This window comes from Oreochromis niloticus, linkage group LG3, assembly GCF_001858045.2.
Source record: "Oreochromis niloticus isolate F11D_XX linkage group LG3, O_niloticus_UMD_NMBU, whole genome shotgun sequence".
In the NCBI taxonomy this organism is placed as follows: Eukaryota; Metazoa; Chordata; class Actinopteri; order Cichliformes; family Cichlidae; genus Oreochromis; species Oreochromis niloticus.
Window position 1 is genome coordinate 23,697,698 of NC_031967.2, and position 12,059 is coordinate 23,709,756.

The 12,059-nt window shown below is 40.1% G+C and overlaps 1 long non-coding RNA gene across 1 annotated transcript in view; it reads right to left on the reverse strand.

Moving 5' to 3' along the window:
• The window catches only part of LOC109201304 (uncharacterized), a 22,971-nt gene continuing 10,912 nt past the window's right edge, over window positions 1-12,059 (reverse strand). Inside the window, exon 3 of the long non-coding RNA XR_002061334.2 lies at window positions 1-1,602. This is a non-coding gene — a long non-coding RNA (uncharacterized LOC109201304). The remainder of the gene's footprint in view (window positions 1,603-12,059) is intronic.

The following is a 12,059-nucleotide window of genomic DNA, read 5'->3' on the forward strand; positions in this document are numbered from 1 at the left end:
GTGCAGTCTATTTACCAACATTAGCAAACATACTACACGTAGAAACGTCAGAAACCCATTTTGGCCATTCAGTCAGTTTTCAATTCAACAAAAGTCGAGAGGTTTATAAATATTGAAGGTTGTTGATTCATAAAGGGGAGAAATACAAATATAACACCTCCAAGAGGTATCTGGGAAAAATTGGGAAAGGATCTGTGCTAATGGCTCTAATTTATTGACACTTACGGGTAAGACTGATATCACTTAAAATATCACATTATTTCTATTGAACCTACAGCAGGCTCAGACTGGACTTCATTAAATCATAGGAAATGTAACAGCATCCACATTGTGAACATGTTTAAAATTCAGCTGTACTGGACAAAAATAATGATTATTTAGATGTAACTGAGATGTAGTGAGGCCTGTGACAGACTGGCACCTGTCCACAGAGTACCCCGCCTCTCACCTCTAACCCCTGTCTTAGCCCCCACCACCCCCCGCGACCCTGACAATTTTTTAAATATTGTAAAGCATTCAGTCAAACTTTATCACGCACTGAAGGATTAGACAACAATCGCAATAATGATTGGATATTAGACTCGTTTTTAAAAAAAATGAAAGAATTCAGGAAATGTTCCGTTAATGAGTCGCTTTACAAATCAGGGAAGTCACTGATATGAAATAATGTCATATAAGATGATTAATAATGTACAAAAATCCTTCAAAATTAAACATGTATATATATTAGCATTTATGCATGAGTAAAGTGGGAGGATGAGGAAATGTATTTGTCTTTTATTTTATTAAACTGAAACGCTTATTTGGCATAAAAATGGGTCCAAATTCTTCTGTTATAAGATGAGTAAAGACTCCCTTGGGCTGAATTTTTAAAAATGCATTCATTCACCCTACAAAACTGTAAAATAACTTTACTGTAGGTGTTTTTATACCACCAGTTTTTACAAATAGTAATTAAATATTATTACATTTTTTTTCTTGTATTGTTTGTGTAAAGGTTTCTAATGAAAAGTAATTTTAAAACAAATTGCAAGTAAGAAAACAAACATCCTCAGTCATGCGAAGGTTCCTTGAGCACTTGGAAATGCTCAAATCCAATCAATTAACTTCACCAGAGGGATTTGCAATGACATCTAATGTCAACAGAGTTTCCAGAAGCATCATTTAAAAACAACTGCAACACTTCATGTCCAAGTAAAGCGTTTCAAACACAGCAGGCTTCGCCCGTCTGAACTCAGAGCGTGCGTGACGTTACGTAAAACCTTCATATGTGTCGAGGCGTGTCGCTCAAAGTGAGAAAACTACGAGTTATCAGAGGAGTATCATTCTCCAAAACACTTGACCTAGTTGACTCTAACCTGTGGTGTAACGGGGTTTAAGATGGGGAGGCTTTAAAGCCATCCCTGCACCAACAGCATGTGACGGGTGATTACAAGGTGAGCTGGGACAGCATCCAATTAAAAGTTCATACTTAGTAATTAAGATCTCTGTTACAGTGGAGTTTAATGAGTTCTCTGTATGGCTTCTGTTTCATATGGACTGAATTCCCTCTGCGATGACACCCATGGCCAGTCAGGTTCCCAGGAGAGCCTTCATTGTATCCTGATAAATAAAAAAAAGAAAGGTGATGAAGAAAATAAAACACGTCAGTATCATTGTGCTCAGCTGTAACGTCGCTCGAGCGTTGATGGTTTAACCAGCCATCTGTTGGTTGATAAAGTGGAGCACGTGTGACATTCAGCACTCGACAACTGTGCGAGGGGCCGTGGCATTTTGTGACTAAGCCTTCATTATTGGGTCCAGGCACACGAAGGCAAGTGGCACGCAACGCCATGCTATGACTTTAGATCAGCTTCCATTGGACGCACACTTGGTCATCACCAGCTTTATTAAGTTAGGCTTTGTTTTTGCCTTCTACTCACTTCATCCCAACCTCCGTTATTACTCACGTACAGCAGCGAGGCCTTAAAAAAATAGCAATAACCTTAGAGTTAGAGTACTCGTGCATTTAAGTTAGGTTATTCATTTGTTTTACATACATACTATATATATTTGGTATATGCTTAGTCATCTTTTTTAAATACAAAGACATCAAACTTTAAAACCCATGATGTACATTTTTTTCTCCCCCTGCTCAGGGTGTTAATAACGTAGCAGAAGGTGCGGAAAGGTTAGGAGGGGGATGGTGGATCAGGAGAGGCAGGTTTGGTGAGGTAAAGTGGGGTTTATCTCAGCAGCTTTGGGGAGTGAAGGCTTATCTGGGTCAGAGAGCTTTATGACATAAGCAATTAGGGTTTCCTTCTCTTGTGGATGCTAGCAGGAGGGAGGCCTCCCGCTATCTAGATTAGCCATCCTACTCAAGCCAGGAGAGCTCGGCAGCTTCTGGACAGTGGAGGGAACCAGCTGGAGGGCGAGATGAGCAGGCGGCAGGGGGTTCCTCGATGGGGATGGGGGGGAGTGAGGGCAACAAGAGCGAGGGGTCAACAAACATATCTTGTAGACATGCAGGACAAGCAGCACGGGTCAGTGGAGGAGCAAGAGCAGAAAGACGGAGTCAATGACCCAGACTGATGAGAGGAATTCACAGAATGAAATGTGGGGGGAACGAAGAGGGCGTTTGTTCACTGTAGCATGTTTAACAGGAGTGTGGAGAGAAAACGACCACAGAGGATGTTTATGGTTACTCAGCTTAATGTCATCGATTTCTTCTCATGAGCCACTTGACTCGAAGGACTTACAAGTGATTAGGACAATTGGTTTAGAGAAATGGTTTAAAAGATCTCTATATGTGCTCAGCTCGTGACTCAAGGCATCTGACAACATGTGAAAATATGAATTATGGATTTTTTATTTTTACTCGAACTACACATTTCTACCCCCCTAAAAAAGTAAAAATGTGACTGTAACTCATCATTTCACATTAAGCTATTGCAGTGATGTGAAGCAAAAGCAGCCATGCAAGCTGAATGCTGTTATAAGAATCACATTTTATGTGTTGTAAACAACACTTATGACGATTTGTTAATCTCTGATGTCAGATAACCATTGGAAAAAAAATTCTTGTTAATCCCAACCTGACCAAAAACACATAATTTTACATAACAGCGTAACAGAAATGGTTACATATGAGCTGTTCGAGACATTAAATGTTGGCTGTACTCACACGATGAATGATTGTAATGATTGATTATTTATTGTTTTGTTATCAGAAAAAAAAGGTTAAATATTTAAACTGGTCTGATCTCTGCTCTTTTTTTTCCTCCTGAATCTTTAAGAGTTGAAGTTTATGGTTTACAAATAACAAAAGCTTTCATTATTATATCATTTTATTATTATCATTATCATGGACTAGATTAGAATTATTTTCTCTGTAAATACCACAAACTAATCAGTAATAACTTTTATGACCTTGTCTGATGGCTTGAAATTTCTTTCTCTAACACAGAGTCAAACATGTTTGAAAAAAGGCCACATGATCTTTACACATAACTAAATAACAGAAAAAGGAGCAAACGCTCACTTTTATCAGGGACCACAGTATCTCCCACTTCAAAAAATTACTTGGATGTCTCCGACTGGTCAGAATTTTCTCCCGTTAACTTTCTGCTAGCCAACTTGTTTTAGATCTATTACAGTGGTGTTTTGTTATATTTCCATATATTTTTCTTCCAAGGACACAGATTTTCTTAACAATAATTCTCGAAGATTTCTGGAGGTCTGTCAACTGCTTTTTTACTCAGTTTCAATCCTTGTACCTGTCCATTTTCAAAGGAATGGTTTTATCTTTGTTAAGCCACTGACATTGCACTTGATCCAAATTCTTTAGTTGAATCTGTGAAAAATAGCAAAGGTGACACAGTTTGACAGACATAAAATCAAGGTGATTCCCACAGAGCTATTAGCTGAAAACCTGGCATATCTCAGCATGATGTGCAGGGTCAGGATATCTACAACAGATGAATAGTAGCTGAGAGTCATACTCTTAAGAAACAGGAAACAATCCTAACACAAGGTGAGAGAGACATTTGGTCCTTCAGTTGATCCATCTACTGTTCACTGAAGCCTCATCAGAAATGGTGACAGTGGAAGGGTGGGTGTCAAGAGGCCATGCTTACAGAATGGAAAGTATGTCAAGTATGCTGAGATTTGGCAAATCACACAAGAACTGACATGAAAATCAATGGAACAGGTCTGATGGAGTCATGAATCAAAATGTGAAATGCTCAGGCCAAATCATCATCAATATGGCAGCAGCTTCATATTTCAGCATGATGACGATCCCACACATTGGATTGGCCTTCAACATTATTGAAGCAGTGTGGGATCATCTTGACAGAGAACAGAACATCAGGCAGAAACATCAAAAGAAGAGCTTTAAATGACCTTCAAGAAGCCTGGAGAACTATTCCTGAAGACTACTTAAAGAAACGAGAAGAGAGCTGCCTCGAAAGTTCAGACTGTGCTGAATAATAAAGGTGGGGGCTTGTTAGATTAGTACAAGTTCTATCTATCTATCTATCTATCTATCTATTGCAGCCTCCACCCTTCTCCTTTTCATTCTTGTAATGGTGCCTGTTAATAAGATTCAGGTCTCAATCACAAACACAAAGACACTCTTGTTTTGATCAACAATCCCAACAACAGATTGTAACCACACGCTGAGCATGTCTATCTCTGTGATGCATGCATCCGTTTCACTTAAACAAGCGAAGGCTTAGCTGCCATCCGCGCCAGCTTTGGGAGAAGTTTACCTGTCTACTTACCGAAGAAAGCCTCTCAGGCAAAGGGCACACATATCACTCTACCTCTAAACCTGGTGTTCCTGGACGCCCCGGCTGCCTGCATTTTAAATGCATCCCACTAAAGCCAGACTATCCAGGCTGGAGGACAGAAGTAATGAGACGTGACACTGCCCAAGGGAAGGAAAAGGAGGCCTAACAGATATAGGTAATCCTTCTCACCAAGCTAACGCCTCTTAGCCTCTCGCCCCTGCTGTCACATGAACCCAGCAGGAAAAGATCCAGGAGCCATACGCATATAGACAAATGCAGACACACTAGCAGCATAATCATTAGAAGCTGTCAGCTTTGTATTCATACACGTGTTGTTTGAAGAGAATACACTGTTCAGCCACAGCACTAAAACCTCTGACAGGTAAAATTAACATCGATCATCTCATTACGATGCAGCGTTCAGCAGGGAAACCTCATTTTGCTCTTACTTTGACACTCACCACCAACTTAAACATTGTTTAACCAGCCGCTTAAGCTACCCCCCCCCCCCCCCCCCACAAGGACAACACGCACCACCAAACCGCCAAAACTGCTAAAGAACAGCTTGAGGAGGCCGACCCCAGAGGCCTGGACATGTTAGAGGTAGCTTCTAAGCACAAAACAAGGCAGGTGGTTTCAAAAAAAGGGAAACATATGGTCTGCATCAGCCACACACACTCACACACACTTACAATAGCTTCTGCATCGATCGATGTGCTAATGCAAGGCTCATTTATCACCATAATTCACTAACAGATGTTGGGCGCTATGATACCATTACCCCAATGTTTGCACAACACAACCCGGGTGTATGACAACAATGTCTCAGAGATGACCTGACTGATATTATCTGCATCGATAGAGAAGGTGATGGATTGTTGTGTACTTGTAAAAGGTTTATGAAGTGTAGCAGTGATGGCTGAGTAGAAGCACTTCTGCTGAGCAGTTACAGACGTTAATATACTCGATGTAGCGGTTGTGGAACAGGAGATTAGGTCGGATTTATTTTACAGATTAAACTTTAGTTGAACTGTCAGCCACTGTATCAAAGGATCACACAACATGGCTTTAATGGAAATCAATATAAGCCACGAGTGAGCGCGACTATTTGTTTTCACTATTTCTTTCTTTGTTGTGTATTTTAGTGCGCTCATGAGGTCAGAGGTTGTGTCGAATGTTTGGAGGTGCAACAAAACCTTCGTTTGACCAAAACTGCTGCATTTATTACAGTAACACAGACTAAAAAAGGACTATGATACTGATATAAATACAGCTTTCACATACTTACTGTTTGCTGGAGCTGAACTTTAAAGATAGTTTTGGTTTTGGTTGAAAAATGCAGCATAGTGCCCTCAGACCCTCTGCTCTGTACGATTTATTTAAATACACCTAATAAATGATCAATAAACTAGTAATTAGGTCATATTATTCCAGCTTTTGATACGGCTAATTAATTGCTATAATTGCAAAACTCAATAATCCACACAAACAATTAAAAAATCTAAATGAGATTTCAGAACATTATTTATCATTACAGCTTAGTACAGCATGAAGAGGGCTGAAGGCCCTGAAGGCTGAATGACCACACGTGGCTCCTCGTTAATGCATCATGTCAGTGTGTAAGTGTCAACATCAGCTCCGATCGCAGAAAGATAACTGAAGTTATATTCAAATTTTGCAAACAAGTTAACTCTCCACTCAGTTTATTAGGTACATGGTGCTAGTACTGGTTTTCTTTCAGAACTGCTTTAATTCTTCATGGCTTAGATTCAACAAGTTGCTAAAAATATTCCTGACGTGACAGCATCACACAGTTGCAGCAGATTTGTCGGCTGCACATCCATCATGAGAATCTCCCGTTCCACCACATCATAAAGGTGCTCTGTTGGACTGTGTTCATGTTGCTAATGCCAAACTCTGACCTACCATCTGAATTTTGCAGCAGAAATCAAAACTCATCAGACCAGGCAACAATTTTACATCTAATTTGAGCGGCTTCCAGTGTGGTCTTCTGCTGCTGTAGCCCTTCTGCTTCGAGGTTCAATGAGTTCTACATTCAGAGATGCTTTTCTTTTTTACATATACCTTGTGTAACCGGTGTGTTCGTGCAGTGTGTCTGACAATGAAAGGTAAAAAGAAAGTTAATAACTTGCCCGCTCCAGCTCCTCTCCCACAGGGGAATTGTAGAAAAGGGCGCAGTATTTAATTTTACATTAAAGTAGAAAACTTACATGCAACATATTTCACACAGATCAGGAAAAAAAACCCCAGGGTGGATAAAGATATAATTAGTGTTGGAAAAGAAATGACACGAGCTTTCCTACAGAGGAATTGTCGAAAAGGGGAGAGGCCGAAGGGCTACCCCAAATTTATAGGGCTGCACCAAATTTATAGGGCTGCACCAAAGAAGAAGAAGAAAAGGATGAGGAGGGGCTCTAACTGATAATGAAGATAACTTCAGGCGTGGAGGTCCTAAAAGTCAGGTATACCAGGAACAGTTTTGTGTAATTATAAGAATATGTAATTTATGTATCAGTTTATTTCAGGGACTGTTGTCTTTCTATGAGCTGGAAGCACTATGGCCATTCTCTGACCTCTGACATCACCAAGGCATTTCCAGTCAGAGATCTGCCGCTCACTGGATATTTTCTCTTTTTTTGAACCCTACAGATTCAGATCTACAGATCAGCAGTTTCTGAAACATTCAGAAGAGCCTGTCTGACAACAACCACACCACGTTCAACGGCACTTAAATCCCCCTTTCCCCCATTCTCACAGATATTTACACACAGTGTATTATTTACTAAATTACCAGAGTAAAAGAGTAAATTACCAGTTAAGTGCAGCATGTTTTGAAATGTCACATTTTGGTGTGAACAATTATCTTCTTATGATTTAGTACAGCTTGGAGGAGACACATGTTGACACGTGTCACAATAAACTTGGGGCTCCCTCCATATGATCCTAATGTTTTCAGACATGAACCTATAGAAACCACAAGACTGTGTGTCTGTTTTTGCTGTCAGAGACAAACTAAAAGTTCATTAGTGCGGATGACCTGGTGGTTATAAAGCAGTAAAACGTGTCTTACTCTGAATGAAGTTCATACTGAAGCTCAGAAGTTCAGAACAGCAGCAAACATTATTGGTATGTAATGTGAATTTATTTAAATTAAGTTCTGCTTACATTTACTAATGTATACTTTTAAGGTATACCAAAAACACACCAAATTATAACTGCAGAATCATTCAAGTCAAAGTATTAACATCCAGTTAATTTACTTTTTTGTGGGTTTGTCTCATATTTATCCCATTTGACCTCAATAACATTTCAGTTTGCTTATATTTACAACACATAAACGTCAGACATGGACACATCTATCTTTCAGTGCTGTATTATCCTCCCGGGGCCTCGTCGAGGCCCTGACAGCGTCAGCAGCACAGAGGGCAAGGCTAGGCTGGGCAGAGCCGGGCGGTCCAGAGAGGATCAGGGGAGGTAAGTCACCAAAGCAGGAATTAATGAGCATTATAGTATTAGGTAAAAATAAGTCCCACCTTAAATCCCTCAGGATTCCTAAACAACCACCAGCACCTGTTACATATGATGAAGAGGATCAGAGAGGAAGACCAGGCTCCTGTGACAAGACAGATAAATGAAAAAGGTCTACGCTGTTTGTGTAACTGATCTAAAATCAAAGCTTGTGAAATGATATCAGCGCACACCGTTTCCTCTTTACTGTTGTACTGAATATTTCAGCTGTACATTTAGTTGAACATATCGACCTTTTTATACAGGCTGCTGTGCTGTTACATTTTATTTCTTTGTTATATTTTTTTAACTTCTTCCAACATAAAGAAATGTGTAAATTCAGGTCTTTTGGTTTTCTGGGTGTTTCAAAGTGTGAAAATGGTTCATTTTTGCTCAGTCTGTTATCTTTTACCTTTGCTCCCCACGTAGGCAGGTCTATACAAAGCTCTGCGACCACAATTAGCAAAGAAAAGAAAAGAAACAAACAACAATCCAGTGCGAGCAGTGATTTGCTGGGCTATTTTTTCTCTGGCTTAAATTAGTTTGCCGGCTAACCGTGAGCTTGTGGTAAGCTGATCCCACAAACAGGGAACATGATACTGTCTGGAGGTGGTTCATTGTGCTGGAGGGAACAACAACCAAACCCACCTATTGGTGATACCTGGAAAGCACAAATGTTACAAATAATAGGGCTGAATTTTCTTTTAAAGACCCTGTTGCTTTGAGCCACTAATTAATTCACAGAGTTCAGATTTCCCTTGGAAATGCTGTAAGGTCAAGAAACCAGGCACTACGAGGAACTGCACATGCCTCGAGATTACTGACCTTTAAGAGATTCCTTCAGGGCTCTGGAAATTAAATCTTCTAAATATGCAGTTGTGAGTGCTTTAACTGTGGTTGAATCTCATAACCGGGGTTATTACAGTTAAGTAAAACAAATTAAATCAAAGTATATTTAACTGAAATGAAAAATAAAAGCTAAATAACTGAAACCTGAGACCTACAACACTCTGTATGAAGAAATCTTTGCAGGTTTGGTCTAATTTGGTCACATTTGTCATGTTTAGATTTTGATGTCTACATGACTGCGAGTGAAGGGTTTGCATCAGAATATCTGCTATAAAAGGCTTAAATTTGCAGCTGACAAATATGACCTGAAATGAAGACAAAAAAATGAAACTAATTCAAAAACTAGACCAAAATGAGCAAACCTTGTAAATGAAAAGAAAAATGTAAAACTAAGTAAAAATAAAACCTATAAATTATTTAATTAACCAGTTAGTCATTGGCTTTAATGAGCTGTTCCTAACGCTGGATAGTCTGAGCTTATCAATACAGTGGTTTAATCAACTGTTTAATCACCTCATGATTAAACAGTTTGTAGAGCTTTAGCTGCAATAACTTTTCTGTGTGATGTATCAGTCTCTCACATTATTGTGGAGGAATATTACCCCACCCTCACACTCTTCACCCTGCTGCCTTCTGGCATGAGGTACCGAAGCATCCGGGCCCTCACTGCCAGACTGCGAAACAGTTTCTTCCCCCAAGGTTAGACTCCTGAACACTCAGTGACTGGACTGGCACACACACTTTCATACACCAAGTTACTTTTTGCACAATGCTCAGTCTTTTGCACAGCCCACTATCATTGTTGCACTTTTCTACTGCACTGTTGTGTCTGTATCGTTCTGTTCTGTCTGGTGTTGCACTCTGTTTTGTTTTTTTGTAATTTTTGCACATTGCACTTTATGTGGTTCTGTGTTGATTGTCTGTTATATGTGATGTGTAGCACCACGGTCTTGGAGGAACGTTGTCTCGTTTCACTGTGTACTGTACCACTGCACATGGTTGGAATGACAATAAAGCCACTTGACTTGAATTTTGGGTCAAGTGGGTCATATTTACATACTTGTGACTTCAGTTTGCAGGTATTTGTTCATGCACAGCTCTCTTAAGGTCCCACCACAGCATTTCAATCAGGTCCCAACCTGATTGAAATGCTGGACTTTGGCTGGATCATTGCAAAACTTTGATTCTTTTCTTTTTCAGTCATTCTGTTATAGATTTCCTGCTGTGCTTGGGGTCATTGTTCTGTTTCATGACCCAGTTTTGGTGAGTTTTAGTTGTCAGACACATTTGACTGTAGAATATTTTGGCATACAGAGGAGGTCATGGCCAACTCAGTGACTGCGAGGTGTTCCGGTCCTGTGGATGTAAAACAGGCCCAAATCGTGACCCCTCCACCACCGTGCTGACAGGTTGCACACCGAGGTGTTTGCGCTGATATGTTGTTTTTGTTTTTTACCATGGTAGTGTGCATTACGACCAAAAGTCTCCACTTTGGTCTTGTCTGTCCAAAGTACTTTTTTTTTTTTTTTTTTTTTTCAACTCTTGTGGTTTGTTAAGATACAGTTTTGCAAACTGAAGCTGTGCAGCCATGTTCTTTTTACAGAGACAAGGCATTCTCCTCCCAAACAGTTCATTCTTGTTCAGTGTTTTTCTAATTGTGCTGGCATGAACTTTTAACAAGACAAATTATGTTTAACAGGCTAACCAAATTTTCTAGGGTCTGACATGTAACTCTTATGTTTTGTCATTTCCCAGTATTGTACAGTCTGAGCTCGGTTGAACGTCCACTCCTGTCTTGAGTTTGAATGCACACTTGAATGCTCCAGACCAGCGAGCTTTCAAGACCTCTGCTTTTATAGAGATGCTCAAACTTGCTTATGATCAGGTCATTGAGTCAAGCAGCAGTAGTCTCACCTGGCTGTTACTACTGCTGCTTAATTCCTATAAAAGCATTGAGGGTGTCCTTAGTTTCTCACAGGGCTGATCTAAATAAAGATTTTATTTAGAGGCCACAACATTTCTCAAAGAGTTTGTTCAGTGAGGCATCTTCAGTTATACCAAAGCAATGACATATTTTAGATCACACCTGTACAAAGGTATGGCTTTTCCCTTTTTTATTCTTTGTAGTCACTGATAACCCACCAAATGTTGTTACAGTTATCTCCTATCAGTATTTTCCATCCACGCTGACTTTATATCACCTGTGTCTATATAATCAAGAGATCTTCTCTCTCCTCTTCACACCCCACAGCAACAGATCAGGAAGTCACTTTTGTCGTTTGTTTGCTGAGTGCTCCCGGCTTGAGCTGAGAGGTAAAGCTAACATGCAGGAGTTTGGGGGTGAAGGGAGGGGAGGATGCAGAGGGGGTGGACCTGTCTGAGAGGAGACTGCTATAGAGTTGTAAATGAGCTTGTAATTAGCTCTTACACATTTGCCTGGAGGGAATTAGTGTGTGTGTGCTTGCGTGTGTGTGTGTGTGTGTGTGCGTGTGTGTCATTGTGTGTTTTTTAACCCCTTTTCCTTAGAATAGGGGTTGATGGTGATAAGCAGATAATACTAATTACTTCTCCTCCCCATTGCTTGTTAATTGTGCTTGGTGTGGATTTATACAGCATGGTAATACCCCCATTCCTCACACACACACACACACACACACACACACACACACGCACAAAACAGATGCATGCCCCCTGCTTTGTGGGCAAAATCAACAGGTCATTTTTTAATCAGGATATTTCTGTTTAAGCCGTTGATTAATTATGCCAGTTTGGTGCTTCATCATATATTAGTCCAGCCAATGAGGCAGTGTGTGTGTGTGTGTGTGTGTGTGTGTGTGTGTGTGTGTGTGTGTGTGTGTGTGTGTGTGTGTGTGTGTGTGTGTATGTGTGTGTGTGTCTGCTTCTTTTAAT